This window comes from Notamacropus eugenii, chromosome 3, assembly GCF_028372415.1.
Source record: "Notamacropus eugenii isolate mMacEug1 chromosome 3, mMacEug1.pri_v2, whole genome shotgun sequence".
Classification (NCBI taxonomy): Eukaryota; Metazoa; Chordata; class Mammalia; order Diprotodontia; family Macropodidae; genus Notamacropus; species Notamacropus eugenii.
Genome location: NC_092874.1, coordinates 229978929 through 229994862, shown reverse-complemented (window position 1 = coordinate 229994862; position 15934 = coordinate 229978929).

The following is a 15934-nucleotide window of genomic DNA, read 5'->3' as shown; positions in this document are numbered from 1 at the left end:
ACCCTGTTTTCTGTCCATAAAAGATACCAACATAATTTTTCAAAATGTTCACTAATGCCTAACCATTTAGAAACAAGCTGCTTCTCTTCAGATCTCCTCTACGACTACAATTGTGTCTTTTCTATGCAGCTAAGCACTCATTTTGTTCTGCTTTGTATTACAATAATTTTTATACCTGCCTTTTGGTCTCCAACTTAGTTGAGTGCTAGTGGAAGGAAAAGACTAGGTATTATTCATCTGCAACACAATACTTTTAATATAATAAGCAGTTATTACATTTTGTTGAATTTTATTGGTTAGTGAGAAGAAAAGATACATCGTTTTCATAGTTAAGATAGGAATACAAGACATTTAGAAACTAGGAAAGATTAAATTTTGTAAAAAGTAGTATGCAGGAGTTGATTCTAGAAATAGAAATCAGTGAGTTGTACTCAGTCACAGAATTTAAATAACCACTAGGGCTGAAGCAAGCTTCAGGAGCATAAAATCAAGTTAAGACTTAAAGAAAAAAAAGAGGGAAGGGGCTTAATGCAAAAATATTATATTGTGGAAAAAACAAACTGGACAGTTGTAACTTTATATGTGTATTGAATTTCTCAGTGAAACTAATGAGAAAAAAGTATAAAAAAATAAAACTGAGCAATTTTATGCATACATGAAATGTTAAAAAATAACAAATAAAAATGTGGAGTGGGAAAAAATTTTCTCAAAATAATGCATTTCCAAAATCCTAACACTTCATTTATGACTTCAGATTAGAGAACAATACAAATTCTTAAGGTCTAGATGTATCAACTGGAAAACTATGTTATTTTAAGTCATCACATTGAAATAATTTGGTCAAATAAATATGGGCCAAGTGACATCACATTGACCATGAATCAAAAGACGATTTTCTTGAAAAACTATATGGATTGTAACACAAGAATTGTATACTTTAATATTCTCTTTAAGATTTGGATAATGTAAAAGAAAGAATAGATAAATAAATAACAGATTTGAAAGATTTGTGTTGTCTTTTGAATAAGAATATTAAAGATGATAATTCATAATGAGCACATGAAAATCAATACATTAAAAATAATTCTCATAAAAAAGAATATATGTTAAAAACCAAAACCCATTAAAATTGTAATGAATTCAAGCAATGCAAAAAAAAATCTAGCAACATCTTGAATAATGAATGGGTCATAGAAACAAAACTCATTGATGCTTTTTTCAAAAGGATTATGACAATAACAAAGCAAATAAAAAATTGGAGAATGCAGGTAAATAGCATCTGAAAATAAAATGAAATTCAGCAATCTATCAGTAAGCATGTATTGAATTCAACAGTCACTTATTAATCAACTACAATGTATCAGGAAATATATGAAGTTCTGGGGACAAAAAAACAAAAATGAAACAATCCCTATCCTCAAAGAGCTGACATTCAACACAGGCAAACTACTTTTTCAGAGAGAGGTCAATGTAAAATATATATGAAATTAATATTATTTGTTGGGGTATGGGGAGTACTCACAACTGAGGCCATCAGAAAAGACCTCTTTGACGTAGGTGAGTTACAGCTGATCCTTAAATGGAGTCTTGAGCCCAGGAGTCAGACATTAAATAGAAGAATATTCCAGTGATAGGTATCAGTTTGTGTAAAGATATATAGTTAGAAGACAGAATGTCATGTACAGAGTACAAAAAGAAGATAAATCAAGTTTATTTATCCTAAAAGGTTACTCACAGTCTGATCATGAAGCACTTTATTTGCTACAATGAAAAGTTTATTTTATGTCTTAGCTGTCCTAGTGAGATACTGCATTTTCTGCATCAAGGGAATGACATGGTCGGACCTGTGGAATATCAATTTAGTAGAATGTTTATAATAGATTAAAGAGAAAGGACACAGCATAGAAGGAAACCAGTTATGTGATTATTTAAGTAGATCAGATTGGTGATAATGAGGACCTTCCCTGTTCATAATTGTGCTTTATGTTACAGAAAGGTAGGGAGGGGAAGTATGGAAGTCAAAAGTGACAAGACTTGGAAACCGATTCAATATGAATAATGAGTGAAAATGACGAGTTGAAGATTTCTCATAGATTACAAGCATAAGTGAGTAGAAGAAAGGCCTCAACTTTTGACAGAAACAGAAGTTAGGAGGAGGGTGCCTTTTTAATTTAATTTAAAGTTAATAAAGTCTGATTTTGAGTTTGTAGTGTCTATGGGTTATCCAATTGGGTATGTGCAGCATGCAGGTAGAGATGGGGGATTCAAGGACAAGTGAAACATAATGGCTGGATGTTTGTTGGGTTAGGAATTTAGAAATTCACTGCATATAGATTGATACTTGAAGACATTCTAGTTCATGAGATCTTTGAATGACATAGCATAATAATTAAAAATAAGAGATCCCAGGAAAGAACCATGGGCTACACAGAGGCCTCAAGGACAAGATCTAGATTATAATCTTCAAAGCAGAAATGAAAACTAGACATCAATTCAATGATCATCTCTATTTGGCTGATTCATTCAGTCTTAACCTCTCTTCTGACCTCCATTCTCATGTGACTGGATATCCCACAGATACCACAAACTCATCATTTGCAAAACTGAATTTACTACTATTCCCACCAAACCCTTCCCTCTTCATAACTTTCCCATTACTTCTAAAGGAACTGTTATCCTCCCAGTCGCCCAGGCTTGCAAGCTAGATCTCATCCTCATTGCCTCTTTCTCTAGCACCCATCCAATCTGTTGATAAATCTTGTCCTATCTATGTTCACAACATTTTCCCCACACATCCCTTTGCTTTTATGATACTACCACCATCCTGGTGCATGTCTTTATCATCAGAGCTATTGCAATAGCCTTTTTCTCTAATTTTCCCTACTGTAAGACTCTGCCCACTCTAATTCATTTGTGACTCAGCTTTCAAATTGATTTTCCCAAGAATGATTAAGTCACCTCCTCTCATTCATTAAACTCCAATGGCTCCCTCTTATCCCCAAGATCATGTATAAATCTATTCTGGCAGCCCCACCTCTCACACACACACACACACACACGCACACACACACACCACAAAGAGGCTTCTGGCACTGGCTACTCAGCAACCTAGCTAGCTAGCAATCTAGAAAGGTCACTCATGGAGCTGAATCTGCACTCCTGAATCTGAGAAAGCCAAGTAGAGAGCAGATTCTGAGCCAGGAGGACAGGCTAAGATTTTGACAGGAAAGAATGGTGCTTGCAGTGGGACTATCACTTCCTCAGCACCTGTGCAGTTTGCATTAGAGAATTCTTTGGAGGCCAACCTCAAGGGCACCACCACATCCTCCCTTGCTCACCTTGGGCCAACACAAGCACAAATCTGCCCTTGTAGGAGTAGGAAGGGATTACCTCATACCCTGAGTACACAAGATAGGCTAAGGCTTAGGCCAACACATTTGGACAAGGGTCTTTTGTCCAAAGATTCCTTCACTGGCTTGTCCTACGAGACCCGGTAAATGTACTGCTCTATCATGAACAAAATAAAAGCTGCAAAAGAACTATTAAGGAGTGTACAGACACCAAAACACTACACAAAAGACCAAAAGATACAAAAATCCTGGAAATAGAGCCTGGCAACAGTGCATCCTGATACTGGCAGTGTAATTTCTATGCTATTTAGGTCTACAAATAAGAAATCAGGTGTAAATATGTGAAATTATACGCAACACAAATCAAACCACCAAAAATTACTTTGGAAGGCAGAGCCAAGATGGTGGCAGAGGAGCAGAGACCTCTTGATCTCTCCCCCCAAACCCCTAAGAAACCTTTACAAAGGTGATTGTAAATAAATTTTGCAGCAGAAACCATTAAAGGACAGACTGAAGCAAATTTCCAGCCCAAGACAATCTGAAAGATTGACAAGCAAGGTCTATCACGACAGGCTGAGAGTGGAACAGGTTTTGGCATGGGTCATGCCAGGCATGGACAGAGCTGGAGCAGTCCGTAGGGGACTGAAATTCTGGCATCTGCCAAGGTTTCCAGGACTTTCAACCTACAAATGCCAAAGACAGCTTCAAAGGTCTCTCACCTGGCTAAGAGGGGAGCATGTCCTGGCCCTAGTCCCAGCCCTGACCCTAGCCCCAGGGTAGCAGCAGCTGCTGCTGAAGCAAAATCTGCTTCTGGAGCCCTACACTTAACAAAATGATCAAAAGTCAAGTAACTGACTGAGGAAATGGGGGGAAAAGTTACAGACTATAGATTCTCACTTTATCAGTTAGCAGGTATTTTCTTATGTCATTGGAAATGAGGAAGAACAAAACATACAACTAGAAGAAGACAACAAAGTCAAAGCTCCAAGATGCAAAGCCTCCAAGAAAAATATGATTTGATCTTAGGCCATGAAAGAGCTCAAGAAAGATTTTGAAAATGAAGTAACAGAAGGAGAGGAAAAATTGAGAAGAGAAATGAGAGTGATGCAAGAAGATCATGAAAAACAAGTCAACACCTCGTTAAATGAAAAGCCCCCAAAACTGCTGAAAAAATAACAGCTTTACTCTAATTTTAGACTAACCCAAATGGCAAAAACAACTCTAAAAACCCAATGAGGAGAAGAGTACCTTAAAAAGCAGAATAAACCTAATGGAAAAAGAGGTCCAAGAGCTCAATGAAGAAAATAATTCCTTCAAAATTGCAATGGAGGAAATGGATGGTAATGGCTTTATGAGAATTCAAGAAATTATAAAACAAAATCAAAAGAATGAAAAAATAAAAGATAATGTGAAGTATCTCATTGGAAAAACAACTGACCTGGAAAATAGATCCAGTAGAGATCATTCAAAAATTATTAGACTACCTGAAAGCCATGATCAAAAAGAGCCAAGACATCATCTTTCAAGAAATTATCAAGGAAAACTGCTCAGATATTCTAGAACCAGAAGGTAAAATAGAAATGGAAAGAATCCACCGATCACCTCCTGAAAAAGATCCCAAAAGGAAAACTCCTAGGAATATTGTAGAGTTCCCAAATCAAGGAGAAAATATTGCAAGCAGCCAGAAAGAAACAATTCAAGTCAATCAGGTTAACATAAGATTTAGCAGCTCCTACACTAAGGGATCAAAGGGCTTGGAATATTATATTCCAGAGATCAGAAGCGATACGATTAAAACCAAGAATCACATATCCAGAAAAACTGAGTATCATACTTCAGGGAAAAAATGGGACTTCAATGAAATAGAGGACTTCCAAACATTCTTTTTGAAAAGACCAGAGATGAATAGAAATTTTGACTTTCAAATACAAGAATCAAGAAAAGCATGAAAAGGTAAACAGGAAATGGAAATTATAAGTATATGTGTATGCATATGTATGGGAGAGAGAGCAGGGCACAGGGTGAGCTGAATATGGAGGAATGATATCTAAAAAAAAATAAGTGTTGAGGGTAATATACTTGGAGAAAGAGAAAGAGAGAGGTAAAATGTAGTAAATCATCTCACATAAAAGAGGTAAGAAAGAGATTTTACAATGGAGGGGAAGAAGATAAAGATGAAAGGGAATAAGTAAGCCTTCCTTTTATAGGATATGGCTTCAGGAAAGAATTACAAACACATTCAACTGGGTATGGAAGTTTACCTTATCCTACAGGAAATCAGAGAAGAAGGGGATAAGAGAAGGAGGAGAATAGAAGGGATGGAATATTGGGGGAAGGGGTAATCTGAAGCAAACACTTTGGTAAAGGGAAAGGTCAAAGGACAGAACAGAATAAATGGAGGGCAGAACCGGATAGAGGGAAACATAGTTAGCCTGTCACAATATGACTTTTATGGAAGTGTTTAGCATAACTACATATGAATAACCAATAGTGAATTGCTTGCCTTCTCAATGAAAGTAATGGGGATGTAGGAAGGCAGAGAATGTGGAACTCAAAGCTTTAAAAAATGATTATTAGAAATTGTTTTTACATGCAACTAGGAAATAAGATATATAGGCAATAAGATATAGAAATCTATCTTGCTCTACAGGAAAATAGAAGGGAAGGGGACAAGAGGGAGGGGGTGACAGAAGTGGGGTCAGATTGGAGGAAAGGATAATCAGAATAGATGCTTCCTGGAGTGGGGGAGGGGAAAATTGGAGAGAAAATTTGAAATTCAAAATGTTGGGGAAGTGAATGTTGAAAACTGCAAACAAATAAATTTGAATAGAAAATGAAAAAAATTACTTTGCAGAGCTAGAAAAAATAATAAAATTTATATGAAGGAGGAAAAGGTAAAGGATTTCAAGGATACAACAAAAAGAAAGAAAAAGGAAGGGGAACCTGCTTAGGATTACCAGATCTAAAACTACAAAGCAGTAATTGTCAAAACTCTTTGGTACTCATTAAAAAATTTACATGATAGTATTGATACAAGTGAACATACTAGTGTGGCATTCAGTAAACCCAAAGACCACAATTGGGGTAAGGCCTCAATATTTCACAAAAATTGCTTGAAAACTGGGCAGCAAGATGTCAGAAATTAGGATGGACCAACATCTCACATCATATACCACAAAAAATTCCAAATGGACACATAAAGTAGTTAATCATAAAAATTAGAGAAACAGGGAAAGAGATAGCATTCCTCAACTATGAATAGATGTTCTTGGTCAAACAAGAGACAGAGCGAATGACAGGAGATAACACGGACAATTTTAATTACACAGAATTGGTAAGCTTCCTCAAAAATTCAATTTACTGAAAATCAGAAAGGAAGCAATTACCTAGGGAAAAAAAAAAAAACCTTTGCAGCAAATTTCCTTAATATTCTTTAAGTTTGCTATCAAAGATATAGAGTGAATTGTTTCAAATATATAAGAACAAGAAGTATTCATCAAGTAGATAAATAGTCAAAGGATATGAAAAGGACATTCTCAAGGAAAGAAATCACAACCATATAAAAATGCCTCTAATTACTAATAATTGTAAATACAAACCAAAATATCTCTGAGGTTCCAACAGTGCTATGTGCAGCTGAGAACTGGTCTAATCATTTCTGAAAAACAATTGGGAACTATAACCCAAAAGTCACTAATCTGTCTATACCTTTGACCTAGCAGCACCACTACTAGGAATATCCCCCAAAGAGTTCAAAGAAAGAAGAAAAGAGCCCAGATGTGCAAAAACACTTACAGCAACTCTTTTGTTGTAACAAAAATTGGTAAACTAAAAAATGTCAACTCAATTAGGAATGACTGAACAAATTATGATACACGAATACAATATTGTTGTACCTTAAAAAGTGATGGATGAAGAGAAACCTGGAAAGACTTATAGGAACTGATGAAGTGAGCAGATCAAAGAGAACAGTTGTGGGGAAACTGAGGAAGATTCTCCCCAGTCCCTTGCATGGCCACCACATGACCTAACATAAGGAATGTAACTTAAAGTTGGTATGCTTAACTGAGAGTGTCAGGGGAAGCAGCATATAAGAATTTATGAACCATGTGGCCAGGGCAAAGAGACCCTTGTCTTAAGAGTCATAAAACTCTTTAAGGGAGGATGTGTCTGTGTTCAAGGATGTGGCCAGTCCTTGGGCACATGCATCAAAGTCAACAACTAGAACTTTGGGCCAGAGTTCCTTCTTTATTCTAATGGTCCCCCTTTTACTGAAGCTACATGTTTAGAGAGACTGAGTGGGAGAAGGATCTTTGGAGACTTTTGCTGCAGAAGTGGGAATGCCTGCTTCTGCTCTTCCAGTCAGGGCCTTTGCCAACTGCTCCCCTGTCCCTGGTTGCCAAAGTATTGGAACTGAAACTTGGCTGGTGACGTATACTTCCTCTTTTTCGATTCTGTCTCAACTATTATCTACTGTTTATATGTATACACTTGCTACCTTGCACTATTTGCAGTAATAAAGCTTAATTGCCTATTAAGCTTCTTTCAGTGCGTGTCATTGTGTCTTAAGATCCGAACCTAAAGTGAAAGTACTGTGCAGTCTATGTAATCCCTTTCAGTTACAACAGTTTACACAATGATTACAATATTAAAAAGAAAAAATAATGTTAAAAGACTTCAGAACTCTAATTAATGTGATGACAAGTCACAGCTTCAGAGGATTAGTAATGAAGTATATTACCCTCTCCCTGACAGAGAGATGATGAACTAGAAGTACAAAATGAGTGAGACATACAGCTTTGGGCATGGCCTGTATGTGGATTTGCTTTTGTTGATGATACTTACTTTTATTTAGAAATTATTATCGGTTCTATTTCATTTAATTGGAAATTGAAAGAGGCTAGTGATAGTGACGCCCCACTAGAACAAAAGCAAGAAAAGAGGGTCACTGAAAGCATTATTAAAGAGTACAGCAAAAAAAAAAAAAAAAAAGAAGGAAACAGATAGGTAGAAAAACTTTAAAACATGGTTTTATTATATACTTTTCAAAAGGAAGCTGTACAATAGAGTTTCATAGTTTCGTGTTTAATAATTTTTCTTTGTCTATGGAAATGTTTGTCTTTGTAAAGCTCAGAATAATGAAAAAGTAAAATTATTCATTTAAAAAATAAATCCTCTGGATTTTTTCCCTAATTTTTCACTGCTCTTACACCATACTACCATCCACTGATTCTGAAATTGTTACCCTGGCCTCCCTGCTGTTTCTCCCACAAAATGCTCCATCTACCAACTTCATTTTCATTGACTGTTCACCATGCATGGACCACTCTTCGCTCCTCACCTCCACTTCCTGGATTGCTTGACTTGTTTCAAGTCTCAGCTACAACCCTTCCTTCTCTAAAAACCATTTTCTGGTTCCTCTTAAAGTTAGAATTTTCCCTGTAAGGTTATCTCCACTTTATCCTGGATATATCTTGTTTTAACCAAATTGTTTGTATTTTACTAAATTGTTTATATTTTACCAAATTGTTTAGACTGTGGCTCCTTGACAGGAGATACTGTTTTTATCCTTCTTTGTAATGCCAGAAACTGGCATATAGTAAGGGCATAATAAGTGAATCTTTAATTGGATAGTATTGGTGAGACAGGTAAGAAAAGCAGAAAAGCAAAATATTTTTAAAATCCCCAAGGAAAAAGGGAAATTATGTTTGTGCAAGTACGTAAAAAAGGGGCAGCTAAATGGTGCTATGGATAGAGCTCTGGCCCTGGAGTCAGGAGGACCTGAGTTTCTGTTCCCATTCAGTAATCATCAGAGATCTATCATCTCAAATTTTTCTAAAGTTCTGTTCAGGTTCTTAATTTCACTAATGTTTACATCTTGATTATATTTATATCTATCCAAAGTGGATACACTGAGATTCCTCACTATGGTTTCACTGTTCATTTGCCCTGCAATCTGATTAGCCTTTCCTTTAAGTAATCAGATACTATGCTATTTGGTGCATATATGAACAAATATATGGATATTGGCATACATTACATGAAATAATGGTATTGATTGAATATCTGTGGTTGACTCTTTTAATATTTTTTGATTTTTCAAAAATATTTCTTGTCATATTGAGTTTTCATTTTGTTGGCTCTACTTTATTAAGCTTTCCTGTGTTACAGGGTAGAATCGTATGAGAAATTATTGTGGTGATTTTAAAATGCATTGTTAAGACCTTAAATTTAAAAAGTAAAGATCTCATACAAGAAATGTATAATAACAAATGGAGGTCAGAGTGTCATAGAGCAAAAGTGGGAAGTAACAGATGGACAGTCCAAATGTTGTAATGGAAAATGAAATGTTGAAAGATCTAGAAAATGATCTCCAAATCATTTTGGTAAACCTTCCGTGAAAGACTTGCGGGAGAATCACAAAAGATGAGAGGACATGGAAGGATTTCAATAGCTCCCATGTAGAGTTATAAAGAATAATCATAGAAGATGAGAGGGTATGGAACCATCACAATCTGTGGGCACTGTGTGAGGGCACTGCCCCCATCAACGAGTTAGAGATCCATTGAAGTATTCCTATAGCAACATGGAAATAGCTTTCAGAAAGATGACATTATCTCAGAATCCCATGGGATGCAGTGATTGGAATTCCTCTGAAATTTGTCCTGTTCCTAGGAATCCCCAGCATCTTCTCCCCTGCCTTTGGACTAAGAGCCCTTGTGATTACATACACAAAAGTGATAGGATCAAAGACTTGTTTCATTGTTGAACACTGTATCTGATGCTATTATGTCATTCTCTGGTCTCTGTGGGTTGATTGCATAGGAGATCCATTAGTGCTGCTTAAACCTGAGTCCCTAAGGATTGTTTTGTTTGTGCACTCAGGTCATCCTAAAGCACCTAGAGCAGATGAAGCAGATACAACAAATGTTACTTGTTGTCCTTCATGGTAAATTTATAAGGAAATCCATTTTATTACCCATACAGATCAGAACTTCTGAAACAGAGAGAAACAGATTCTGATATTACCAATTTTTTTACACTTGGCCTGCCTTCCTTTCAGTTACAAAGAATACAGAGAAATATGGCACACTTTTAAAGTGGAATTGAATCTTTGGTAGACAAATCATTTAGATTGCGTAAGGGGAGCAATTGGATCAAGAATCTTGGACATCCTGAGAAATGGCAAATAGTCACAGAGCTGCCTGTGAGTGTAATTGTCTGAGTTCTAGAAACAACGTGTTCAGAAATGTCCATATTGTTAAAATTTTAGGATAAAATTAGAAAGGAACTCAAGGATTATTTCACCAAAAACATTCATTTACAAATAAGTAAACTGAGGCTCATTGAAGAAAAGCAATTTACCTAAGGTAACAGAGCTGGGACTCAGATTCCAAATCTACCTATTCTTTCATTACATTGTGCTGCCTCTGCTCACACACTGTTGCTCAGCATGATGTCATGCCAGGAACTTCCAGGATTATTCTACCCAAGAAGTCAAAAGACTATAAGAAAAGTAAGTATGGGAATTGCTTTTTATGTCATACATTTTCTTTTTGGATTTATAAAAATGAATAGTCATTTGACCCCATTACAGAGAGAACATAATGATCATAATAAGGAGCTATAAACCTTGGGTACCTTCAGTATACCATAAAGCAGATCCTTACTTTACTGTAGGGGGAGCTGCTTCCAGCTATGTATACTGTGAGATACACAAGGCTTATGCAAATATAAATTAATATTACCTTACATCTCCTGCAAAACAAATAGCAAAATCATTTAATGTTTATTGCTTATCTTTATATCTCTGGTAATGGACCTCCATGTTTCCTTAGGGGAAAAATAAGCATAATTCATTACCTTAAAAAATAAAGAAATTGAGGACAAGGAGAAGACATCATTTTTGTTAAGACTTTCATAGGAATCATACCTACCTTGCACATAGGAAAAAATCAGTAGCCATAACTTTGTCATTTTAGGAGTACTATGTATACCAGTATACCTACATCACTCTCAAACAATATCAATTCATCCCCCTGTTTATTTTAAAGTATTCCTTCATTTATTCAACAAGTATTTTCTTAACTACTTCCTGTCTAGTGCTGGGGATTCAAAGACAAAAAAATCCCTGTCTTCAAAGAACTTATATTCTACTGAGAGGAAACAACACATAAGTAGAATTTTAATATAAAAACATCCAAAATAATTTCTGGGATCAAGGCACGAGCAACTGAGGATTTCTTGTAGGAGACAATTTGGGAGTTAAGCTTTGAAGGAATCTAGGGACAATACAGGATTGAGGAAAGGAAGGAATGCATTTCAGGCATGGTGAACAATCTATTCAAAGAATAAGAAATGGAAGCTTAGATGTCATATGTAGGGAAGAGCAAGTAGGCCAGTTTTCCTGGAATGGAGAGAATAGGAAGGAGAATAATACACAGTAAGCCTGGAAAGATAGGCTGAAGCCAGATTGGAATGGGTTTTAAAAGCCAAATAGAGGAGTCAGTATTTTATCCTAGAAAGAGATAGGCACTGAAGCTTCTTAAGGAGGGAAATGATATGTTACAAAATTGCTTGACAAATAACACTGATAGCTGTATGGAAAATGGAGTAGGAACAGGGAAAATCTGAAGCAAATATAGTAATTAAGTCCAAATAGGCTATTGTAATACTCAAAGTGAAAGATAAGAGCCTGAAATGGCACAATAGCTATATGAGTAGAGCAAACGGATGAATGGGAGATACATAGTAGTGGTAAACTCAATAAGATTGAGGAATTGAGGAAAATAAAGAGTTGAGGATGACTTCTATGAGTCAAAACTGGATAGCAAGGATCATAGTGCCACCAAAAACAAATACGAAAGCTTAATAGAGAGGAGGACTTGGCCAAAGGACTATTTCATATATAGTGAGTTTATAATGTCTAAAATATATCCAGTTGGAAAGTCTTCAATATTCAGGAGAGAAACTGGGCTGGATATATTTGAGAATGGAGGTGGAACATTTGTAGAAGACTATGAGATTAAAGACATAACGGTTTATGTGTTACTTAAATGAGGTGAAGATAAAGAAAAGAAAATATGAAAAAGTTGATGAACTAGGAAATTAGGGTATCTAAGAAGATATTAAAGGTAAACTTTAGTTCCCAGCTATAAGGGTAAGAGATAAGATTACAAAAAGGACTTTACCTGAGATACTAAATTCCTTGAGAAAGGAGGAAGAATCCCTTAGGTACTAGAAGATAACGGCCAACAGGATTTAGATAGGATGACATATTTTGATAGAGTTAACCAAAAAAGTAGATGCTTCTGAGTCATTGTGTTCGGGGAATAGTATGAAAGTAGCAGTGAGGAACAAGAAGCATGTTAGCACTTCTAATATACCTGTATTAGGAGACAATAATGAAGGTATTTCCAGAGTCGAAGAGGGTGACCAGGAATGCAATGTATTTTGGGAAGAATCAGATTTCCCTAATTGTAAAAACAGAGGAAAAGCTCAAAAAGAATAGAATTAGCAAAAGGAGAGTTTATTCCCAATAGAATGAGAGATCCAAAGGGCATTCAGTGTACATACGGTTAAATGGAAGGAATGGATACATTCTAGGAATTGGAAACAGCCAAGGAATAGAGAAACAGGAGGCTCATTGTTTGAAAGAAACAGCAAGTATAATAGCATAACCAGTCTGGAGAATATGCAGGGTGGGAATAAGAAGAAAAAAAAAGAAATAAGAGGCTGGATTATGAAGGGCTTTAAAAGCCAAAAAGAGAATTTTATATTTGATCTTAAAGATAATAGGGAGCCACTGGAGTTTATTGAATGGGGGAAGGAGAAGGAAATGGATAGACCTGTGCTTTGGAAAATCACTTGGTAGGTGAGTAGAGGATAGATTGGAGTGAGGAGAGACTAGAGGTAGGAAGACCAAACTGAAACTTATTGTGTTTTCCAAGTGTGAAGCAATGAGTGCTTGTATTGGGGTGATAGCAGTGCCACAGAAGAAAAGGAGGCATATAGGAGATATGTGAAGAAGACTTGATAACATTTGGATACATAGGATGAGCGCTAGTGAGAAGTTAAGGCTAAAACCGAGGTTGGAAGTCTGGTTTATTGGGAGAATAGTGATATCCTTGACAGGTTGGGGAAAGAGAGGAAGAAGGTAGAAGAGGGAAGAGAAGAAGAAAGAAAGGAGAAAGATAATGAAACCTGACTTAGACATGTTATGTCTATTTATAGAGACATATAAATGTCTATAGGACATTTAAATCTAGAGAGAAGAAATGTAAGACGGTAGCTAGTGGGGATGATCAGAAAAAGTGAGGGTTTCTTTTATTTTTTTATTTTATTTATTTATTTAAATAATTAATTTATTTATTTAACTTTCAACATTCATTTTCACAAAATTTTGGGTTCCAAATTTTCTCCCCTTTGTCCCCTCTCCCCACCCCAAAACACCGAGCATTCTAATTGCCCCTATCACCAATCTGCTCTCTCTTCTATCAGCCCTCTCTGCCCTTGTCTCCATCTTCCCTTTTGTCCTGTAGGGCCAAATAACTTTCTATACCCCTTTACCTGTATTTCTTATTTCCTAGTGGCAAGGACAGTACTCAACAGTTGTTCCTAAAACTTTGAGTTCCAACTTCTTTTCCTCCCTCCTTCCCCACCCCTTCCCTTTGGAAGGCAAGCAATTCAACATAGGCCAAATCTGTGTAGTTTTGCAAATGACATCCATAATAGTCGTATTGTATAAGACTAACTATATTTCCCTCCATCCTATCCTGTCCCCCATTACTTCTATTCTCTCTTTTGATCCTGTCCCTCCCCATGAGTGTCGACCTCAAATTGCTCCGTCCTCCCTATGCCCTCCCTTCCATCATCCCCCCCCACCCTGCTTATCCCCTTATCCCCCACTTTCCTGTATTGTAAGATAGGTTTTCATACCAAAATGAGTGTGCATTTTATTCCTTCCTTAAGTGGAATGTGATGAGAGTAAACTTCATGTTTTTCTCTCACCTCCCCTCTTTATCCCTCCACTAATAAGTCTTTTGCTTGCCTCTTTTATGATAGATAATTTGCCCCATTCCATTTCTCCCTTTCTCCTCCCAATATATTTCTCTCACTGCTTGATTTCATTTTTCTAAGATATGATCCCATCCTCTTCAATTCACTCTGTGCACTCTATCTCTGTGTGTGTGTGTGTGTGTGCATGTGCATGTGTGTGTGTGTAATCCCACCCAGTACCCAGATACTGAATAGTTTCACGAGTTACAAATATTGTCTTTCCATGTAGGAATGTAAACAGTTAAACTTTAATAAGTCCCTTATGACTTCTCTTCGCTGTTCACCTTTTCATGCTTCTCTTGATTCTTGTGTTTGAAATTCAAATTTTCTTTTCAGCTCAGGTCTTTTCATCAAGAATGCTTGAAAGTCCTCTATTTCGTTGAAAGACCAATTATTCCCCTGAAGTATTATACTCAGTTTTGCTGGGTAGGTGATTCTTGGTTTTAGTCCTAGTTCCTTTGACTTCTGGAATATCATATTCCACGCCCTTCGATCCCTTAATGTAGAAGCTGCTAGATCTTGTGTTATCCTGATTGTATTTCCACAATACTTGAATTGTTTCTTTCTAGCTGCTTGCAATATTTTCTCCTTGACCAGGGAACTCTGGAATTTGGCCGCAATGTTCCTAGGAGTTTCTCTTTTGGATCTCTTTCAGGCAGTGATCAGTGGATTCTTTCAATATTTGATTTGCCCCCTGGTTGTTTTTCCAATGAGATATTTCACATTATCTTCCATTTTTTCATTCTTTTGCTTTTGTTTTGTGATTTCTTGGTTTCTCATAAAGTCATTGGCCTCCATCTGTTCCATTCTAATTTGAAAGAACTATTTTCTTCAGTGAGCTTTTGAACCTCCTTTTCCATTCGGCTAATTCTGCTTTTGAAAGCATTCTTCTCCTCATTGGCTTTTTGAACCTTTTGCCAATTGTTAGCCTATTTTTCAAGGTGTTATTTTCTTCAGCATTTTTTTGAGTCTCCTTTAGCAGGGTGTTTACTTGTTTTTCATGCTTTGCTTGCATGTCTCTCATTTCTCTTCCCAGGTTTTCCTCCACCTCTCTAACTTGATTTTCAAAATCCTTTTTGAGCTCTTCCATGGCCTGAACCTATTGAGTGGGCTGGGATACAGAAGCCTTGACTTCTGTGTCTTTCCCTGATGGTAAGCATTGTTTTTCTTCATCAGAAAGGAAGGAAGGAAATACCTGTTCACCAAGAAAGTAACCTTCTATAGTCTTATTTTTTTTCCCTTTTCTGGGCATTTTCCCAGCCAGTGACTTGACTTCTGAATATTCTCTTCACACCCACTTCACCTCCAGATCTGCCCAGCCAGTGCTTGGGGTCTGCGATTCAAATGCTGCTTCCCAGCCTCAGGGCTTTGGGCGGGTGCGGGGCTGCTATTCAGTGTGAGATCAAGTTCAAGTGCTCAGGTGGGGGCAGGGCTGCCTCATGGGGCTCAGTTCCCTCAGGGGGTTTATACAGAGACCTTCAACAATGGATCCAAGCTCCTGCCTGCTTGGGGAGCCCCAGTCTCCT